The 23162-nt window shown below is 42.2% G+C and overlaps 1 pseudogene across 1 annotated transcript in view; it reads right to left on the bottom strand.

Moving 5' to 3' along the window:
• Nucleotides 1-23162, bottom strand: part of LOC148023178 (uncharacterized) — a 32031-nt pseudogene that overhangs the window by 1329 nt on the left and 7540 nt on the right. The window lies entirely within an intron of this gene.

Genomic DNA, 23162 nt, shown 5'->3' with positions numbered 1-23162 from the left:
CGGCACTTAGTGTCTTATGCCTAAGCCTTCTCATAAAAAAGTAATTGAAGTCAAATGGATCTTCAAGACCAAGTACCGTACTAATGGCACGTTGGATAAGCACAAGGCCCGCCTTGTTGCTGCTTTGCATAGCACCCAGACATTGATTTCCATGATACTTTTGCCCCTATAGCTCAGATGCTACTATTCGTGCAATTCTTGCCTTTGCTAGCAATAGGAGTTGGTCAATCTACCAACTAGATATAAAGTTTATCTTCTTGAATGGGGAGTTGAAGAAGGAGATCTATGTTGAGTAGACTCTAGGCTTCAATTCTTCTAATGGTAAGGTGTACAGGTTGAGAAAGGCCCTCTATAGCCTTAAGCAAGCTCCCCGTGCTTCGAATGAGAAGATTGACTTCACTCTCAATCTTGATTATACGCTTCTACACCGCTTCACTTTGACACCGATGGCTCAAACTGCTGAAAAATGCTAAAATAACTTGAGAGATGGTTGGGGGATGAGAGAGAATGTTGTAGAGAGAAATATCAAAGTTTCATCGCGAGAAATACTGAGAAACTACTGTTGCCCTACTCAAACAATCATGGAACCTATAACCAATAGCTTAGGATCACCAGAAAGATTATTGCCCCCTCTTGTATATTATCACATGCACCAAAATACCTTGGGCTACCATCACTTGCTCCTAGAGGGCTCCAAATCGCTATCACTTGCCATAGGACTAATCCCTGGTGGCTAAAATCACATCACTAACCTCTTCTTGCTCTCTAAGAGCCTCCTTCTCTCTCTCAATGACTAAAATACACTCCACTAGCCCCCTAAAAACGTCTTTTCCCACTTACATGGGCAAGTTTTGCTAAGCCCATTTTTTAACATTTTCAAGTTATTAATTTAATTTTTAGAACATTACTTTTAAAAATTAATTTGATAATTATTCTAGTGCTCACAAAATTAATTTCAAAAAACCAATAATTAAATTGGCTGGGCCAATTTGTCTTCCAAGTATTCTTGAGCAATTATTAGTCCTTAGACCAGCATTAATTAATTAATTAATTAATTAATGTCTCTAATGTCACCACTGACATTACTGGCCAATAAATTGGTTTAGGCCAAAACCTGACATCACGTGCCACCTAGTACCTATCAAGTATAACTCATTACAACTTTTATCTTTGACACCCATTGCATCCTCGAGGTCCTTGGCTTGTTACCATGAAATCATTGCCATGTGCATTACATGTGCTAAACAACCTTGCACATTTGATTAATATCTTAATCAAATGTTATTCACAAGATTAGAGCATTTATCCATGTGACAAACCTTTGATTTGAACCCACATCGCCTGGGTGAAAGGCAAGTATTCTAACCGGACTAGACGACAATGGAACCTTGAAACCAACCTTTCTTCTAAGATAGGGTGGTAAATAACATGATTTAACACTATTTACAGCAAGCATAAAATTTATAAAAACCAAAAATGCATACTTTACCACTTTAATCTTAGACATTGGACACCTTATTGGCCCCAAAAATTGGTACCCCTTGTGATAATTATTTATCTTATATTGCAAATGGAATAAGTACAACTGAGATCAATTGATCTCGTCCACTAATCCAAGAGCCTCTTGCTGTCAAAGGTGATCATCAAACCTCCACACCAATTTTATCTCTTGGTTTGCTTCAGAATTGGCCTTCACCTTGCTCTTTGAAAGAAAAATTCAGCCACAAAACAGATATTAATTCGCTGGCCTCTAGAATCTCCTTGAAACTCCTCAATTTCAGCTACTAGAATTCAAGTCCTAGGCCCTCAATTTTGAGCACACATTCCGAGGCAACTGTCAAAACCCTAATTTCTGCTACAAATTAGGGTTTACAACAAAGATTGATTGACATCTCTTCCTCTAACAACTGAGACTGCTAAAAAATGCTGAAATAACTTGAGAGATGGCTGGGGGATGAGAGAGAATGTTGTAGAGAAATAAATTTCATAGTCTCATCACGAGAGATGCAAGAAAATTGCTCATGCCCTACTCAAACAACCATTGAAGCCGTCACCTACAACTTACGACCACCAAAGGTTGTTGCCCCCTCCTGTATGATGTCACCTGCCCCAAAAAGACCTTGGCTGTTGTCACCTGCTCCTAGAGGGTTTCAAATTGCGTTCACTTACTGCAGGATTAATCCTTGGTGACTCCAAATCACATCATCAGCCTCTCCTTACTCTCTAAGAGCCTCCTCCTCTCTCACAATAACTAAAACCCCTAAAAATGTTTTTTCCATTTGCATGGGCAAGTTTTTCCAAGTGGCAACCTTCTAATCTCATTTTTCAACATTTTCATTTTTAGAACATTAGTTCTCAAAACTAATTTGATAATCATTCTAGTACTTACAAAATTAATTTTACCAGCCAATAATTAAATTGGCTAGACCAATTTGTCTTCCAAGTATCTTTCAACAATTATCAGTCCTTAGACCAACATTAATTAATTAACTAATGTCTAGTCTCTAATGCCACCACTGACATTAGTGGCCAACAAATTCGTCTAGGCCAAAATCTGACACCAAGTGCCACCTAGTACCTGTCAAGCATAACTTATTACAACTTTTGTTTTTAATACCCACTGACATCCTCGGGGTCCTTGGCTTATTACCATGAACTAATTGCCATGTGTATCTCTTAAACTAAACAACCTTGCACATTTGATTAATATCTTAATCAAATGTTATTGGCAAGATTAGAGCATCTCAAAATTTCACTTCCCCCCGCATAGCAGCCAAAAACATCAAAAATGTTTAGAAACGAAAAGTCGGAAACGTGTTTCGTAAGTTTCTTTCAAGAGGACGTAAAATAAGAAACACAAGTTTTTTTATATATGAATTTTTAATAGATTTGATTGAGAAAAGAGATTCTAAACCTCTATGGAACTCTCTCTTAAACAAAGAATGGCTAATTGAGCTTGAGTGATAATAGGATCAATTGATATCCATGATCCATTATTGACTTGTCACTTACGTCAAAGTTAGTCTTTGGACAAGCTATACTATAGTTTAAAACTCAAACATTATGATTCATACATATCATACAAAGAAAATTGAAATTAACATGTAAATAGCCTATCTATAAAATGGACTAAGTCAAGTTGCAACATCATGATTCTCATTTTAAAACAAACTGACAAAATGTCAAAATCAAGAATGAATCGTAGTATATCATAGATAACTCATAAATGAGACTAAAGTCGTATAATATTCAAATCTCAAGACAAGAATAGATACTAGATTGACAAAGTCCAATAACTAAACAAAATCACAAAAAATCAGTCTCTCATTCAAAATCTTGAGTCCTCATAAGTTATTACAGATCATCATCATCATCATGTTTAACATTGCCCAATAGTTTTTGTCAAAAAAACCATGTTTTGGGTTCCAACTCACCAAAAAAATAAAAAAATTTGAAAGCGCCTATGTTTTTTACTCTTAGAAACGTTTCATACTTTAAGAAACGTTTTGTAAGTTTCAAATTCAAAGAAACGTGTTTCTTAGCTGCTATGTCTCCGCGACAGACCTTATACTTGAATACGTGTCGCATGGGTAAAAGCCATGTATCCTAACCAGACAAGAAGAAAATGGAACCTTGAAACCAACCTTCCTTCTCTGATAGGGTAGTAAATGACCTAATTTAACACTCATTACAGCAATCATAAAATTCACCAAAACTAAAAACGCACACTTTATCACTTTAATCTTGGACATTGGACGCCCTATTGGCCCAAATATTGGCGTCCCTTGAGGTATTTCTTTATCTATTGGCTAGCTAGCCACTTGAATTTCCCTGAAATTCCTCAATTTCAACTCCTAGAATTCAAATCCTAGGTCCTCAATTTTGAGCACGCATCCCGAGGCGGCTATCAAAACCCTGCTTTCTACTGTAAGTTAGGGTTTATAGTAGAGATTGACTGAAATCTCTTCCTTTGATACCTCAAACTATTGAAAAATGCTAAAATAACTTGAGAGATGGCTAGGGGATGAGAAAGAATGCTATAGAGAGAGAAATTTCAAAGTTTCATTGCGAGAAATGCAGGAAATTTGTTGTTGCCCTACTCAAACAGCCATGGAAGCTGTCTCACCTACAACTTAGGACCACCAAAAAGACAGTTGTCAAATGCATTTTATCGGTTACAATGCAGAAAGCAAAAGGTACCGCTTGTACCAACCCTCCACAAACAAGATTTTTGTTAGTAGAGATGTGGTATTCAATGAACATGGTCAGCCCTCTATGGACTGCAAAAATCAGCCCAATGTGGGGCCTATGGACATGTTTGACACTTAGTTGTCATTGTTTTAGCAAAGTGCATCTAATTTTGGTCAATTTCAGCAACCTATTGAGGGTTTACAACAACAAAATTAGCAGTAAACACAAGCTAAACAACAGCCTGATTTTCAACCCATTGATTAAGGCATTGTTGATGATGAAGTGGCCGATGAGAGGGCTGCTATTTGGGAAGCTAAAACAGTCCCTAGACGGCTATTAGATACATTACGAGACAGCAAACAATTCATTCCACTTTCCAATAGAGCTAGAGCAGCCACTCGCCATGCACAAGGTGACTTGGTTGCGCAAGCACTTGTAGCTACTGCATGCAATGAGAAACCCGTCTCTTTACATGATGCTTCACAGGATGAACATTGGATGGCAGCTCTGAAATCAGAAATGGACTCTATTCATAAAAATGGCACATGGGAGTTGTGTGACTTGCCTGTTGGCAAGCATGCTATAGACACAAAGTGGGTTTACTAATTAAAACATAGATCTAATGGTAGCATTGATTGCTACAAGGCACATGCCAAAGGGTATGCCCAATAACATGGGATTGACTATGATGAGATATTTGCACCCACTTCACGTATGACCACTATTCGCAGTGCCATTGCTTTGGCTGCTCATTTTGATTGGCAATGAAATGTGTGTACCGTGTGTGTAAACTATTCATCTATTGATTTTCACATGGATTTTCTATATACTACTAAATCATGCTCACTATGTGTTTTGTTGTGGCCCATGGGGCTTGAAGAACTCTCTAGAAACGCTTTTTTTTTTTAATGAAAGTTTTAGTGATTACATGTTTTGGGGCTATTTAAAAGAGCTAATCAGTTTGAAATGCATTTTTAGCTCAACATCCCCTCTTAGGCCCAAAATTGAAACCAAAAAATGACTGTAAGAAAAGCTCTAGCCATTTTTACTCCAAGGCATCAAATCCCAGAGCAGTTGAGCCATTGAACAAAGGGTGCATCTCGATTGCCCATTGACCTACCAAGACTACAAAGGTGGTGATTATCTTACCAAGAAAGCCCGAGTGATCACCCCAAAGAGACCAAGGCATCGTACAAAGGGTGCTCATCAACTACCTAATGGCTTACCAAGACCTACAAAGGCAAATGGAACCACATTGAACTTTTTCATCTTTCTTTTTTTGATGGTTTTGAATAAGATTTTCATTCGGTTAAATAACTATGCCCTAAGGGAAGAATGAAAGAGATAGTTAGATCCACCACATCAAAAAACAAATAAGCTATCCTGACCACTCATGGGTGTCGATGAAGATAAAGGGGTGAAGAAGTATGGAGATATGGTGGTAAGGTGGTAAAAGAACTGCCAATGGAAGTAGCTAAAGAACTATTCAGGGGTGCTCTACACAATGAGATGCATAGAGGTATGCTACATGATGAGAATGCGCATGCAATATATGCCACTTGGACAGTCCCCCTCGTGGGAAAATTGCTTACTTGCCCAAGCGCCATTTTACAAAGATGATGATGATCAAGCAATGCAAAGAGGAGGTGCAACAAGGAAGGAAGGCCAATGTCAAAGACAAATGCCTAAGCCTATAAAATACCAAAAAAGGGTAGAAATCCCCTCTCAACCATAGATATTGATGCCGAAGGAGAAAGAGGAACCTAATGTCGATCTTTGTGCAGTATTGAGAACCATGAAGAAGGATGTGGATGAAGCAGCCCAATTGGTGTAGATAGAAAGAAGCTATTGCTATGATGGCATTAACACATCGCAAGATCCATCTTGGGAGGGTACGCCTCCATGTTGGTAGAAAAGCAAGTCTCCAAAGAAGATGAAACCACCAAGAAACAGTGAACTTTCCATATTTCCAACCTCGGAAGGACCAGTGCAAATTTGCATGTTAATCCTAGACTTCAATACAAAATCCTGCAAAAGATATTAGAATCTGCAAAACAGAGCTTTATAGTGAGATGCTTCAAAGCAAAAACAAAACAAAAAAGTAAAGCTAAATGAAAAAATATATGTGAAAATGATTGAGTATGTGAATGCAATGTAATATAAATGAAGAAGATCTTAAAGCCTAAGTAGCCTAAGGACAAAGTAGCCTATAGACCCAACTCATTAGTCTAAGTAACTAAGAGTGATAAGTACAATGTGACTAGTATAGCGTACCCTAGGGGTGCTGGCCTAGCGGTGTGGCCACCATCGCACACGGCCGTTAGCAGGTCTACCAATGAAACTCGTGTTGAGGCATGGAAATGGTCTTAGGTGGGAATGCAAGGGGAGACCCCACAATGGATGCAAAGAGTACAAATGGAGTGGTATTAGCAAACCAATCGCCCAAACCTTTAAGAGTACTATCAAGCGAGAATGGTATGCTATATGTCTAATGACATGTGTACCAAAAGGAGTGGATAGGGCAACAACAGGAGACATAGCTCCACTTAATTGTCCACGGGGGATAGATGTACTTGCGGTTTTCTATACTTTCTTAGCTGGGAGACCTTGGGCCTTAGTACAACACTCCTCATCTACATGGCCCAATCTCTAGCAATGTGTGCAAAACCTATTCTTTTCAAGAAGCTGTTGCCAGATGGATTTAGCTTCTTTGGTGTCTTTAGTTCTATCTAAGGAAGGGGTGTCACCCTTGGTTTGAGTTGCCTTCACATCTTGAGAGTTCTTGCCACCTCCAATGTTCCCCTTCGTAGAAGTGGTTATCAAACCCCTCTCTAAATAAGAATATGGGGAGAACTTGTGGACTTGATGATGCAGCCTCACATAACGCAAGAACTAACACCCAAACTTATAGAAGATCAACAATTGAGGCAAAAAAATGATATACTACATAAAGTAAAAGCATTTAGAATGCAACTTATTTAAGAAAAATGTAACCCAATCATCATTTGCTTTCGAGTAGCCAATAGCGACGAACTCGGCAGGTAATTGCCTATATTTGATCAACTCGACTTTAAGATCATCCCCTTCCTTAATAGCAAACCCTTGCAACTCCTAATCAAGATGAACATGTCAAGTTTGATCTCTCACCGCATAGTGGTCAAGGAGATAACTCCAATGATCAAATGCTAGAGGGAAGTATTGTAACTAGGAATGGAACTCAAGAAGCACGCCCTCCATTAACTTGACATTTGTTATAGCATTGTGAGCTCTCCACACCATTGACGAATGTTGTCAGGATGGGCCAATTGAGAGTCCAACATAGGCTCTAGACCAACTACTAGGTCCCAAAAACCCTGAGATTCAAGCACTTGTTGCACTAGATTGGACCAAGTGATAAAATTCGATCCATTAAAACAAGACTTATCCGTGAAGGCATTATTGGCCATAGCAACAAGAGTAGCAGTGCTAAATGAGTAATAGAATGGGTAGGGTAGGTAGGAAGGAGGAGTGGAGTACTTAAGAATTAACCCTAGAGTGCCCGCCATGCATGCAAGATGTGTGCATAGCGGATCTAAAAGTGGGTATAGGCTGACTGGACATGGACATGGTCGCCACATGTGTAGCCCAAGGAGGAGGGATAGAGATACAATAGGCAAAGAATGGAAATCCTTGCATGGGAGTGACCCATGGAGTATGTGACAACACACCATAAGCAAAAAAATGGATATCCCTACATCTAAGAGGCTGAAAGATGGAGTGGTGAGTATCCAAGGGGAGTGAGGGGGATATCCATCACAGCTGTTCCAAGATAGATAGACATGCTCTCACTTGCAGGTGTGTGAGGAATAGCGTTAAAGGGTAGCATTCCCGCTAACAAGGTACCAGAATGCAAAGTGGCATACACTAGTGGATAGTTGACATAAAGTTTAGAAAAAGAGAAGGTACTAGGAACTAAAACAAATGACCCAAATCCTAGTGTGGTGGGTGCAAATGTGGAGTATAATCCTAAGTTATTGAAAGCATAATAAAGAAACTTTATGTCTTGACCATAAGATGGAGGGATGGGAGGAGTTTGTGAATAATTACTACCAACTCCATGCTCAAATGAAACAAGAGTGTCAAATATATCTACAAAAGTACATCTACTTTGAGAGCCTCCTCGATTTATAATTACATACTCAAACTTGTTATTATTCTGATCCTGCACATCAAAAGAAAACACAAGGGTTTTGATTCAAAAGACTCAAAAGGGCTAACACCAGGCGTAGCTGTGATGAAGAAGATGGATCGCCACACCAACTGATCCGGATATATTAGGAGCAAGGTTTTCAAGAGCTTAAGAGCGATAGATGTGACCATATCTAATGCACAAGTATTCTTGCAACTCCTTGCTTGTCATGAAACATAAAGCGTCATCTTCCTCATCAAGTCCATAATGCGTGATTAGGACCTCCCATGATGAAGCTTGATAAGACATAGTAGGATCCCAAGAAGAAAAAGTTTGGGACATTGTGAATTGGTTATATGTTGCCCATGTATCTCGCACAAAGCCAAGCCTCCACAATAGCCACACAATGCTCTTCACAAGAGCACCACTCTAATACCATGTGAAGATATGCTAGGGTTTGCACTAAGAAAACACAAATTGTATGAACGTGACTAAAATACTAACTTGGACAATAACACAAAAATGGAAAATGCAAAACACAAAAACACAAACAAAGAAGAAAGAGAACTCTAAAGTGAATGAATCAATGCTATAAATAATAGAAAGAATGTAGAACTTAGAAGATGCTCAAATGCAAAGCAATGGGAGTACTCTGAAAGTGGCATCCATTGGAGATGGATTTGGAGTGCTATAACCACCAGTCAAAGCTGAAATAATACTGAGAATAGCTAGGAGAGGATGTGCTGATGCAAGGCAGCCTGCACAGGCAGTAAACGAAGGCAACAAGTGAGGAAAACTGAGGACAGCTGCTGACATGGCAGTCTTGCAGCAAAACACAGCCTGTCTTGGGGTCACCAAGTGACTGGCACCAACAGAAAACAGATCGCCAAGTAGGCATATAGTTGATGGAGACTGGACAACTGATGTAGACAGGCTGAAGGCTCAAAACTAGGTGCTAACAGCAGGAGAGAGAGTGTAGACTGATGTGACATGCAAAACAAGGATGAGACTGAATGGTGGGCAGCCTATCTATTTATGGATGAATGGATCCTCCAAAATTAGGGTTTCGGTAATTTCATGTTTTGGGGCTATTTAAAAGAAGTAATTAGTTTGTAATGCCTTTTTAGCTCAACACCATCTTTATAGTTACATAGGAGGCTTCCATCTTTATATAATGGCCACAAGGAGGCTTTTGCAACTCAAAGAGGGGTGACAAGAAGCACAAGAAGATGAAAGACCAATGCTATCAATGTGGTAAAAAGGGATATCTTTGCAGTAACTATCAAGACCTAGAGGCATTGCAAAAGAAGAAAAATAAGAAGTAGGATATGGACTCTTCCAACGAGTCGTCGTCCTCCTTTGACTCTGACTCTGACTCCAACCCCAACCTCTGGCAAAGGCAAAGACCACAGTGCAGAAGGGATCATCTTCTGCAAGGAAGGGAAAGGTCAACCCAACCTTCTCTAGCGCCTTCTAGTGTTTGGTGTTGCAAGTCATCCTTCACAACTCTCCAGTGCCAAAGAGGAAGCATGAAAAGGTGGTGGAGGTGGGGCAATTGGGCCTCATCTATAATTTTATACAAGTGTAAAGACCCAAAGAAAGGCTTCCCTTACTCCTCAACTAAATTCTGACAAGTTTTAAATCTAAAAGGTAGGATTGACATCCAAGTTCATGATGAACTATTTCTTGATAGAGAGTGGGATTTACTCTTGATCCGAGCTCACACAAGGGGACACTTTTGCAATCTTGTCAAAGGCAAGGAATCCATGGTCACATATACTATTACAAAGGCATTGTTGATAGACACACAGAGCCGCTACGATTCCTTTCTATTTTAGGAGTTGGTATGATTGATAATCAATCAACATCAAGTTCTCTCCAAGGCACCCTAGTGATGGCTTGTGCACCAACTACTTGGGTATCCATGGTCCGATTTGAGTGCCATTGTTGTATATACTACAATGCATCATTATCATTGTATATTGTATTGTACCAAATCACCCATGATCTAAAAGAGGGTGTTAGCAGATATTGTTAGGTCATGGGTAAGTCTATACATGTCCCAATGGGTTGGGCACATTTCTTCCAAATATGATGTGGTTGTTTGTATTTTTGGCACCACTTTATGGTTACTTGATCACTTGTTGGCTGCTCGACTTTTTTCAACCTGTGCATGTTTTGCTAGCTCACATGTGTCAAAAGTGGATGCAGTGATAGAAGTGTGTGGAAAACTGTTGTAATAGATTGATATACACAACAGACAAGAAAAATCGAAAGAGAAACATTACAAAAGAAAAGAACACTACACAAGGAACTCAGAAGCAAAGAGATACTCGGGAAATGGAATCCATATACCAAGATATGAGACAGTACAAAACCAATGTGAGTCACCGATTGTAAAGGCACTAGCACCTACTCCTCTCCCTCCACTAGAACCAGTCAGGTCGTGAATGATCAATGAATGTGGAGGACAAGCCTAAATAAATAGGCAAAATAATGCCATTAATCATGTCAGGTCGGCCAACAATAAATGCTAAAATGACCATCATAAAATGCCAAGAAAAATGTCTAAATAATCAAGATAATACCCTAGTGCCCTACCACACTAACATGCACAGACTCAACCATGAACTAACATATCTGCTAACACCCTTTCTCAAATCATGGGTGATCCAATACAATACAATATACAATGATAAGGTCCCATCATAATACATACGACAAGGACCACTAGAGTAGAATCATGGATACCCAAGTAGTGGGTGCACAAAGCCACCACCAAGGTGCCTTGGAGAGAACCTAATATCGATGTCAATTATACCAGCTCCTGAAAATAGAGAAGAATCATAGCAGCTCTCAATATATGTCAACAATGTCTCGTAGTAGCATATAAGACCATCCTGTCAAAGATGCCTCTGAACATATGTGACCATGGATTCCTTACCTTTGGCCGGACCGCCAAAGTGTCCCCTCAAGTGAGCTCAAACTAGGAGCCAATCCTGCTCTCTATCAAATGACCAACTCATCATGAACCTGGATGTCAATCCCAACTCCAGGATTTGGACTTGCCAAACTTCGGTCAGTGCGTCAAGGAAACCCCTCTCTTGAACCTATGTACATGTATACCTGTATAGATGAGATTCACCTACCCCATCTCACCACCCTCTCACACTCCCTCTAGGACTAGAGAATTGTAAGGGATGACCCCAGCACCTGTACTAGCAGCCTGGAAGGGAGGCCCCTGCAGCCATCATCAAGGCCACATGGCTGGAGCCTAAACCTGGACCTAGAAAAGAGAAAGACTTGCTGAGAGAGGCATCAACCATTGTCACCATTCGTACTTGCTCCTGTCATAAAGCTGCTAATGCCCTGTAGTCCTTCTGGAGGTTACCCTTCTTGCCACAATAGTAACACTGAGACTTCTTCTGCTATACGGCACCCCTCTTTGAAACTGGAACATATGAAGCACCAAGAGAAAGCATCCTCACAAAAACCTAAAGTGAAACACAACAAGTCTCCAACATAACATTTGTAGATGAAGAAATAATGTTGGCATGCAGACCATCAAGAGGAGATGTTGAAGGAGCAATGATGAGGGAGATACAGAGAAGATGAAGAAAGGCCAGCACATAGAGAAAAAATCAACAGTAACAAAGTGTAGTGATGAGAACTCGACGACCGGATGCACATGAACCCTCTCTAAAGCTAAGCAATGTACAACAAAGTGAGAAGACGGACAAAAAATAACCAAAACCAGCCTGAAAATACTATCGCCCAGCCCTGCACAAGAGCAAACAGCCAAAACGCAGGTGCTGATCAGTAAAACACAAGCAGCAAACACCAAAACGTAGATTGGGAAGGGTCAGTATAACAAGTCCCCAGCCCTGAAACAGGCCCAAAAAGCTGAAAACAAAAATGGCAGTCTACAACATGCTGAGGAAACAAGCCAAAAATGATTAGAAGATGGTCACTCAAGCTGGAAATCAATCGCAGCAGTCAGAAACAGGTCCAATCAGCAGCAAAAAAGCCAAAACTCAGACTGAAACGATATAAAACAGCAGCAGGAATAACGATCCTGCAATTTGATGCCATGTCAAAAGTGGATGCAGTGATGGAAGTGTGTGGAAAACTACTGTAATAGACTGTTGTACACTAGAGACAAGGAAAAGAGAGAGAGAAACACTGCAAAGGAAAAGAACACTGCACAAGGAACTCAAAAGCAAAGAGATACTCAAGAAATGGAATCCATGTACTAAGATGAGACAGTACAGAACCAATGTGAGTCACCAGTTGTGAAGGCACTGGCACTTGCTCCTCTCCCTCCACCAGAACCAGTCGGATCATGAATGTGTTGGGAATAAAGGCTCACCATGCCTTTTACGGTGTTCAAGTGTGCATGCACCCTTACCCATGTACTTTATATATATTATCAAAACCTATTAACCTAAAGTGGTACACTTTGTTATTGTACCCATAAATTGAGTGTCGTGCTCTCACTCTCTTTTTCACTCTCTACTCCCCTCTTACTTCCTCTCTCATTGTGCATATCTCAACTGCACTCTGTCTCGATCCTCGCACTCTCTCGACATCAAACAAGTATCGGAGCGAGCAAGAGGCAGCTTGACAATTGGTTAGCTGCTACAAGCACCACAGGCTAGCGGACAACTACGGGGTTGTTGACCAGCCAACACATGAGCTTTTCCCAGATTTGGAGATTTTGATATAGGACAAGACAATCTAACTTAGAAATTGCAAATTTGTTCTACATTTGCCCGGGAAATTTAGGGCTTTTCCCATTTCAGTGAAAAATTTTCAATTTCACTGACATTTATGCACACCAAGCCCGAGAAAATTGGTGCTTTTGCAGAAATTCATCAATTTGTGCAAGAATTGCCTGGTATATGCACTTGGATACGTGTATTAATGCAATTTGGGTGGATTTGCCTTTGAAAATTTGGGGCTTTTGACCAAAATCATCAAATTTTTACCTGAAAATGCATTTGGAGCAGAAATTGCAGCAAAATTTTGGGGATTTCACATGTAATTGGTGCATTGGACCATAAATGTGGTTGTAATTACTTGTGAAGTGCAGTAACAGACATTCTCTAATTCTGAAAATCAATTTGCAGATCTGAAATTTCTGCCATTTCTTGTTTTTCACTGTTGGTTGGTACTTGCAATGTACTTGGTCATTTGTGTGACATTTGGGCTTACATTTGTTAACTTTTGAGTCCATTTAGTGCTGCAAATCATGGCTGGAAACAATCACAACAGCAACCTTTTGCATATCAAAAAGCTTGAGGGTGCGTACAATTTTGCAATATGGCAAAAACAGTGCCACAATGTCTTGGTGCAGAAGAAACACGCGAAGCCATCAAAGCGAAGGGAATAAGACAAGCAAGTATGGAACAAGAAGAGTGGGATGATTTGGATGAGCTTGCACGCTCTACCATAGAGCTCTCAGTGTCGAACAACTTGCTCTCTAACATTCAAAAGCTGAATTCAGCATAGGCAATGTGGCAAAGACTTGAAGAATTGTATGCTCAGAAAAGTGCGGCGAGCAAGGTCTATTGGCTAAAAAAGTTGATGGACCTTCGCATGAAGGAAGGTACAGCAATGTTTGTACATTTGAACGAGTTCAACTTAATTTTTAGTCAGCTGATTGCTTTGGATTTCCACATTCATGATGAGTTCAAGGCTACTTTCGTGCTATGCACTTTGCCCGAAAGTTGGATACTTTCAAGAAAGCTTTGAGTAACTCAAATGCTCAATTGTTATATTCTGATGTGGAGAGTTCTTTGTTGATGGAAGAACTCAACAGGCAAAATAATTTGGCAAACAAGTCTTCTAATGCATTGCACACTAGGGGAAAATTTCAACAAAAGGGCAGTTCTGAAAATAGAGCACGCAGCAAGTCTCATGGAAAAAATGTGGAGTGTCATCATTGTGGCAAGAAAGGGCACTACAAACGGGACTGTTTTCAATTGAAGAAAGAGAAAGGCAAAAGCAAAAACACTAAAGAAAACAAGGCTGAGAAAAAAGACAGCCAGTCTACAAAGAAAAGTAGTGTGTAGAGGTGGTAAATGTAGTCGCTCATGAGAATGACAGTGACGGTGATGTACTTCTTGCTTCTTCTTTGAGTGCACATGCATTGATTGCAAATTACGAGGATGGCATGCACGCTTGGATACTTAAATCAAGTGCATCTTTTCATGTTACACCACATCATGAGTGGTTTTCTGACTACACTGGTGGTGCACGTGGTGTTTTCCACTTGGTGTCAGGAGTGGTGCAGCAATGGAAGTATAAACATGTGCTGAAATAAACTACTTAACACAAGACAAAAAGAAAGGGAAAGAAAGAACACAATGCAGATGAGAGCTCAGATGTATGCTCAGGAAATGGAATCCATATACCAAGACATGAGATAGTACAAAAGCAATGCGAGTCCCCGGTTGTGGGGCACTGGCATCTACTCCCTCTCTCCAAGAACTGTCAGGTGATGAATGAATGTGGAGGAGGAAGCCTGAGAATATATAGGCCAAATAAATGCCATAAAATATGACTGGTTCTATCTTTGGTGCCCAACATGCTATACCACATGCACAAACTCAACCATGAACTGGCTAATCTGCTAACACCCTCTCTCAGATCATAGGTGATCTGATACAATACAATATACAATGATAATGTTGCATCATAGTACATACAACAATGTCCATCAAAGTAGAACCATGGAGACCCAATTAGTAGATACGCAAGCCACCACCAAGGTGCCTCGGAGAGAACCTAATGTCGATGTTGATCGTACCAACTCCTAAAAATAGAGAAGAATCATAGCAGCTCTCATGGCCGTCAACCATGCCTCTGATGTAGCACACGTAGCCATCCTGTCACCAATGCCGCAGTGCATAAATGACCATGAATTTCCCTCCTTTGGCCCAACTGCCAAAGTGTCCCCTCATGTGAGCTCTAGACAAAAGCCACCCACTCTGTCAAATAACCAGCCCATCATGAACCTGAATGTCAATCCTAGCTCCAGGATTGGAATCTGCAAGACTTCGGTCGATGCGTCAAGGACATCCTCTCCGGATCCTGTGCATCTATATAGAAATATAGATGAGGCATGGATGCCCCATCATACCACCCTCTCACACTCCCTCTCTGGCACTGGAGAGTCCTCAGGGATGACCTCATCACCACCACTTGAAAGCAGTTGAGGAAGGGGCCACCAAGCCCTTCCCACGATCCAAAGAAGAGGATCCTTTCTGCGCCTTGGGCTTCACTATGGCCGGAGGATCCAAGTCGGAATCTAAGGCAAATGATGACTCATTGGAAGAGTCTGTATCCCACTTCTGCTCCTTTTTCTTCCTGAAAGCCACTTACTCTTTGCAGTCCTTCCATAAATGACCTTTCTTGCCACAGTGGTAACACTGCACCTTCGACTTCTTCATTCTCAAACCCCTCTCTGAAGCTGCAAGAGCCTCACCTGAATCTCCATAATATGATGAAAGCCGCCCTTGTAGTCGCAAAGTCGCCTCATGCTCAAGCAACATCGAGGACATATGAAGAAAACTGATAGGAGTCGTAGATGTCTGCGCCCGTAAAGTATGCACCACTCCATCAAACTCCGGAGAAAGATTGTAGAGTACCGTACCAACAAGATGTGCCTCTAATAGGACACACTGCATAGACCGAAGCTGGTCTTGGATCTAGGTAACTCGAAGTAGGAATAACTGGATCATATCTTTGGATTCAAACTTCAGTTGTTGGAGCTGGCCATAGGGAGTAACAGCCCTCATGGTGGAAGAAGCCTCGTACATCAGCTGCAACTTTGACCATACATCTAAAGTTGTCCTGTAGGAAGTGATCGCCAGCAGGACTTCTTTGGAAATACACCGAAGCAAGGCTGAGTAAGCATGGGCATCATCCGAATCCCATGTAAGCACTACTTCCTCATGGTTGTCTTCGTCAAAATCAGCTGGAACAAGAGAAGGCCGATGAGAACATGCAATAGCTCCGCAAACCATGTACCATAACCGCTTCTGGATGAACCAAGCCTTCATCACCGCACTCCATGTGTGATAATCAGGTCCATGGAGCTTGTCATCAATGGATCTGCATGGAGGAGCCATCTATAGAGAATTTAGAAGAGAAATGGAGAAAAGAAGGGATTTGGAGAGGGAACAAAGTCAAAACACAAGCACAGACTTCAAAAAGCAAGATATCACATACAGTATAACCCAAAAGCTGACCAAAATAAGACAAAAACTTCTACAAAAAGTCAAAAAATCAATTAGGAGGAGATGCTGAGGCACCAAAACGCAAGTTGAAGTGCACACACAGGCTGTACGGATGCTAACATCAGCAAAAAATGGATGTAAAACAGGTTGCCTGGTTGGAGCAGCAGTCGCCTAATTCAGCAGTGAAAACAGTCATGAAATCAGCAAAAAAACATAGCAAGAGCACCGATCCTGAAATCTGATACCATGTCAGAAGTGGTGCAGCAATGGAGTATAAACATGTGCTGAAATAAACTGTTGAACACAAGACAAAAAGAAAGGGAAAGAAAGAACACAATACAAATGAGAACTCAGATGTATGCTTGGGAAATGGAATACATACACCAAGACATGAGATAGTACAAAAGCAATGGGAGTCACTGACTGTGGAGCATTGGCATCTACTCCCTCTCTCCAAGAACTATCAAGTGATGAATGAATGTGGAGGAGGGAGCCTGAGAATATATAGGCCAAATAAATGCCATAAAATATGACTGGTCGGCCAGCCAACTGGTTGCAAATAATGTCAAATCACAATAAATGCTAGCAAATAAAATGCCTAAAATATCTCTGGTACCTAGCATGTTGTACCACATGCACAAACTCAACCATGAACTGACTAATCTGCTAACACTTGGGGGATAACTGTGCATGTAAATTTGTGAAATTGGAATTTCAACATAGCTCTATGTTTGTTTTGCATAATGTGAGGCATGTACCTCAACTCAAGAAGAGCTTGATCAGCACAAGGATGACGAAGGCTATCACACAACCTTTGGGGATAGCAAATGGAAAATTTGTAAGGGCTCTCGCATTGTTGCCAAGGGCTCCAAAAGTGATACTTTGTATCCTTTGCATGTATCTAGAGTGCATAACCATATAGTCACCCCATAACCGAGCAACAAGTGTTTCTTTGTGGCATAGCCGATTGGGACACGAGTTAATCTAGAATGAAAGTGCTTTTCATTTGGATTGTTTGCCATCTTTGAGGTATGCTGATTTTGAACAGTGTGATCATCATATTTATGGTAAGCATGCTCCAACATCACATAAAAAATCTCTTTCTCTAAAGTCTTCACCCTTAGAGTTAGTACATTCAAATGTATGTCAAATGCCAGGGTTATCTCTAGGGTAAAAGAAGTATTTCATTACTTTTCTTAATGATGCCACGCGCAAAGTATGGGCTTATCCAATCCATCGTAAAGACAAGGCCTTGGATAAATTTAAAAAATTCTTGGCACTTGCTGAAAATAAGACCAGCAAGACATTAAAGTGTCTTTGCTCTAACAATGGTGGGGAATATGTGTCCAAAGCCATTCAAGACTTTTATGACAGTAAAGGGATTAAAAGGAAGCTCACCACCCCTCACAATCCACCCCAAAATGGTGTTGCAAAGAGCGTATGAACAAGACCATTCAAGACAAGGTCCATACCATGCAGTCACATGTTGCTTTACCTCACGGATTTTGGACAAAGACTGTTATGACAGCCATACACTTGATTAATCGGTCACCAAAAATGTCTTTTAGGGGGGTGTTGAGAGTTGTCTCCTGCCACATCAGCAGTGCCACATGGCTGCAGTCAGCTGCATTAAATACAGCCGACCTAGTTATTTCGAGTATTTTTTAGGCATTCTTTTCAGCCTTTACAAGGTTGAGTTTCTAGCAGACTTCTACACTTGTATTTGACAGATTTCAGTCTGTTGGTGACGGAGACAACACTCGGGGCTGACGGAGATCGAGGTCCTCAAGGCGGAGATATACACAAATATTCTCTCTGCACCCGTATATAATTCTGCAGCTTTATACATCATTCTTTACTACAGATTTTCTGTGTTTCACTTGTCAAAAGATGACGTACCAACGAGACAGTAGGGTTTGCGAAGATGAACACAAAGTGAACTCGGCAAACGTGGAGAAGAGAAGAGAAGAGAGACGAAACTCTGATGAATGAAATGATGAAGATTTGAATCATGGAGTGAATGTGATACAAGGGAACAAGGGTGCCGTAGAAGACAACCATGAACCACGAACCGCAATGTCCTCCTGAAGGGGTATGAGGGTAGTGGAGAGGCTGGAGAGGAGGTGACGGACTGAATGAATTAGCCGTAAGGAATGAATGAGAAAGTGGCCTATGAATAGGCACAGTCAATCTTGGATGGTGCCCCTTTTTGAGGCTACAAACCCTAAATGCAAAACGTAAAAACGCAAAAACAGAAACTGCGGGTAAAGGGTGAAGGGTTTCTCAACACGCCCTCTCACGCCCAAAAAGGGGAACAAGAGAAGAGTGAGGTGGAGATGCAATGCTACATGCTGAAGAATGCTCATGCAACAGGTGCCACTTGGACAATGTCCCTCGTGGGGAAATTGTTCGCTTGCCCAAACACCCTAGTACAAATATGATGAAAACATGCAATGCAGAGAAGAAATGTCGGACTTTGTGTGGTGCCGAGAACCATAAGAATATGCCCATACTCGATTGTGGGAGTTGGCTCCATGCTAACCAAGTGACCAAGGCATTCCACCGGAAAGAGAACCTGCAGTAAAGAACAGTAGACAGAGTGAACTGGAAAACCCATAACCCAACCTTAGGAGAGAAGCTACTAGCTCCGTGCATCCATGCTGGAAGGAATACGAAGGCCTCGTCACCAAGTCGCGGCTGAAACTCCGAGGTCCCAATCTAGGTGGTACGTGAAGATCCTGGGTATCAGTAGAAGAGATGATTGGTCGAAGACGGCCACCCCAAGAAAGTAGAGAATGGGTGAAGAACTTCATGTGGAGTAGGTTCCCCGTCTGAGGTGGGAGGTGGAAAGGCCCCTGCTGAAGTCAAAGAAGAAGTAGATGCCCCCTCTGAGAACAAAGAAATAACATCCCCCTCTGAATCCCCCGCTGAAGTAGATAGGGAATCCAAAAACTCATGGATCATGGACTCTGAAATGTCTGATGACGGAGGAAGTGCCGCCGGTCGTGTTGAAGAAGGTATTTGGGGTGTCAAAGAGCGCCCAGAGGTGGCCTCTCGAACCTGAGTAGTCGAGGGTGGGGAAGGGTGGGGCTTAGAATGAGTAAGAGGTGGGCAATAGTCGGTGTCTCTTAGTGGAGTAGGTTGGGCAGCCGAAGAAGAGGAGGGAGTCGAGCAGCCACTGTCTCTCGAAGGAGTAGACTGATGAGGAGATGATATCAAACAATCAATGTCTCTCAATGGAGCAAATTGCAAATCCATAGGTCATGGAAGCCACTGTACCTGAAAATAAGTGGAAGAAGATTGCCGTTGGCATTGCGACGATCTCCAGGAGGTCGTAGTGCCTATCGATCATCCATGTGCTCGAAAGGACTTAGTGCGTATCGGATACATCTTATTGCCTTGAGCATAGTACTCTGATAGCCAATGCAGAACGATCTCTGTGGCCCAGAAAGAAGAGGTGGCACAAGGAGTGCCTGGTAGAAGACGCATATACTCCGCAGGGGGTGGAGAGCAAAGGTCGAAGTCGGCAAGCATCGGTGGTATGTTCGGTGATGTCACAGTAGGAGCACCCAGTAATCTGGTCATCTGTTGGTAAAGAAGCCATGGATACCAGGATACCAGTGTGCCTTACTGAAGAATAAAAAGGTCAGCCACCATGAACCACGAACCGCAATGTCCGCCTCAAGGGGTGTGAGGGCAGTGTGAAGCACGAACCGCAATGTCTGCCTCAAGGGGTGGGAGGGCAGTGAAAGGGCTGAAAGTGAGCTGCCAGTGGAAGGAGGATGCGACCAGCAGTAAGAGATTGCAACCAATAGAAAAACGCAGGTGAGGAGGGAGAAATACTAAAAACACAAGCAGCGTAGCCTGCAGAAGAGAGAGAGACTAAAAACGTATGCAGGACAGCTTGCAAGAGAGAAATACTAAAAAAGCAGCCAGGACATCCTACAAGAGAGAGAAAGACTAAAAACGTAGGCAGCAGGACTGTAATGACGTGGCAGACTGTACGACAGCAGGTCTACACAGGAACAGCAGTCGCCTGACTGAAATCAGCTCCAAACTGCGTGAAGAGGGTTGGAAATCAGGCGCCAACTGATGGAGGCAGCATTGGACAGCTTCGGCTGAGATGTCCTCCGCAAACGGGGTGTGGGCAGCAAGCTGAAACACTTGAAATCTACAAAAACGAGATTGTTTTCTGAATGGAGAGTGATCAACAACAGTCGTTCTGCTATAAACAGCTGCAAATTGCGGGTGGAAGGCTGGAAATCAGGCACCAACTGATGGAGACAGCAATGGACAGCTTCGGCTGAGATGTCCTCCGTGAATGGGGTGTGGGCAGCAAGCTGAAAACACCTGAAACGTGCAAATGATGAAGTTTTGAATCATGGAGTGAATGTGATGCAAGGGAACAAGGGTGCCGTAGCACAAGGAAGATGATGAAGACAGCCACGAACCACGAACCGCAATGTCCTCCTAAAGGGGTGTGAGGGTAGTGGAGAGGCTGGAGAGAAGAGGTGACGGACTGAATGAATCAGCCGTAAGGAATGAATGAGAGAGTGGCCTATAAATAAGCACAGTCAGTCTAGGATGGCGCCCCTTTTTGAGGCTGCAAACCCTAAACGCAAAACACAAAAACGCAAAAATGCAAACTGCGGGTGAAGGGTGAAGGGTTTCTCAACATCACTCTCTCTCTCTCTCTCTCTCTCTCTCTCTCTCTCTCTCTCTCTCTCTCTATTCACTCTGTCACGGTCATTCATTTCCGCATTGCTTCACTCTGACATGGTATCAAAGCATTGAAGGACTGACCTAGGGTGGACTTATCTAAGGAGGACTTTTCAGCGCAACACAAGGCTGTGTTTTTAGAGTTCAAGTGCAAGCAAGTGGGCTGCACATCAGAACAAGGCTGAAGCGAGCATGGACGTGCAAGAAAAGAGAAGATTTGCTGAAGCTGCTATTGTTTTTCTATTGTTAGAGAAGAAAGAAGGCTGTGTTTTTGGCCTTCAAGTGCAGATTTTAACTTTTCATCACCTCCAACGAGACTGAAGAAGGTTCGGGCCGCAAAGACGAGCCCTAACAGGCTGCGTTTTCACAGTCAAAGGGGGTTTTCTTTTGCGTTTGTGCAAGCATTGCACGTGAAGATGTCTACAGAGACTGACGTGGAGTTCCAAGCAATCATGGACCAGAAGGTGTCTGTCTTACCGGCTCTTCCATCAGATCAAAAGCTCAATGGTGACAATTACCGCATCTCGCATGTGATGATGTTGGCCATATTGGAGTCTTATGATTTGACGAAGCTTGTGATGGAAGAGATCAATCGGCCCTCAATGAGAGATGAGTCCAAACTCTCTTCAAGTGCTCGTGCGGAGTTGATCAAGGCCCAGTCTCATTGGAACAAGCTGAATGCCAAGATCCGTTCTTTTCTTTTTTTGTCTTGTACAACACCCGTGATAGCCTATATAGAGCACTTGACGATGGCTCAGGAGATATGGCTGGAGCTTGACCAGATGTACAACCGGATGACCCTTATGAAGAGGGTTTCTTTGGAGGTGCAGATGCGGACCCTGTCCGTGAATGAGTCTTCTTCACTTTAGGAACACATCAACAAGCTTTGGCAGCTTCAGATGTAGGTTCAAAATGCGGGAAGCCCATTTTCTCCGAAGACATGGCGATCACTTTATTGTCCCAGTTGCCACCACGATTCGGTACCTTTTATTCCGCTCTTATCGCTTCAAGGCGCGAGTCGACTCTTCGATGGGAAGAGTTGGTTCCTATGGTCTTGGACCAAGAGGAACAATTGAAGGGACAGAATGCTTCCAAATCGGAGGCATTGATTGATCAAGCCTCTTGAAGAAGGGGAAGGACCAAGAGAAGGAGGAGGACAACAAATCTAAGAAGGACAAAGAGAAAGAATCGACATGCCATGTTTGTGGTAAGACCGGCCATTGGAAGAAGGATTGCCTCGACAAGGACAAGAAGGACACCAAGAAGAAGGACACAAAAGATTCTAGAGCGGTGGCTGCACACTCGTCAGCTGCTTTTCTACACTTAGCAGTCATTGAGGACTTTACACTGAAGACTTCTAATGCTGCAATGACAGCTCCACAGGCTTGAGAATGGCATCTACAAATTGAAGTTTTCTTATGCTCTTACCTCTCTTCTTCTTATCTCTCAGACACAGTCCGAGCTATGGCATGCTCGGTTTGGCCACCTAAACTATGAGTATCTTCGAAAGGCGTCACAAGGCTCGCTTGTTCGAGGTTTGCCAGACATAGTGGTGAGCCAGCAACCATGTGTCTCCTGCATTCATGGAAAGCAGCATAGGAATGCAATTCCCCACAAAGCTTCGAGGCGGTCTACTTCACCTATGGAGCTTGTATCTACGGATCTTTGTGGCCCGATGAGGAATGAGTCCTTGAAGGGGAGCTTGTACTTCATGTTGATCGTAGATTACTATAGCAGGATGACATGGGCCTACTTCTTGACGCTGAAGTCGGAGGCTTTCTCCCACTTCAAGGATTGGCTTCTCTTCGAGGAGAACCGATCGGACCGGAGATTAAAGACCC

Source organism: Lygodium microphyllum, chromosome 16, assembly GCF_053477565.2.
Source record: "Lygodium microphyllum isolate KBCC chromosome 16, Lygodium_microphyllum_v1.1.10, whole genome shotgun sequence".
Classification (NCBI taxonomy): domain Eukaryota; kingdom Viridiplantae; phylum Streptophyta; class Polypodiopsida; order Schizaeales; family Lygodiaceae; genus Lygodium; species Lygodium microphyllum.
This window is presented reverse-complemented; position numbering and strand designations above follow the sequence as displayed.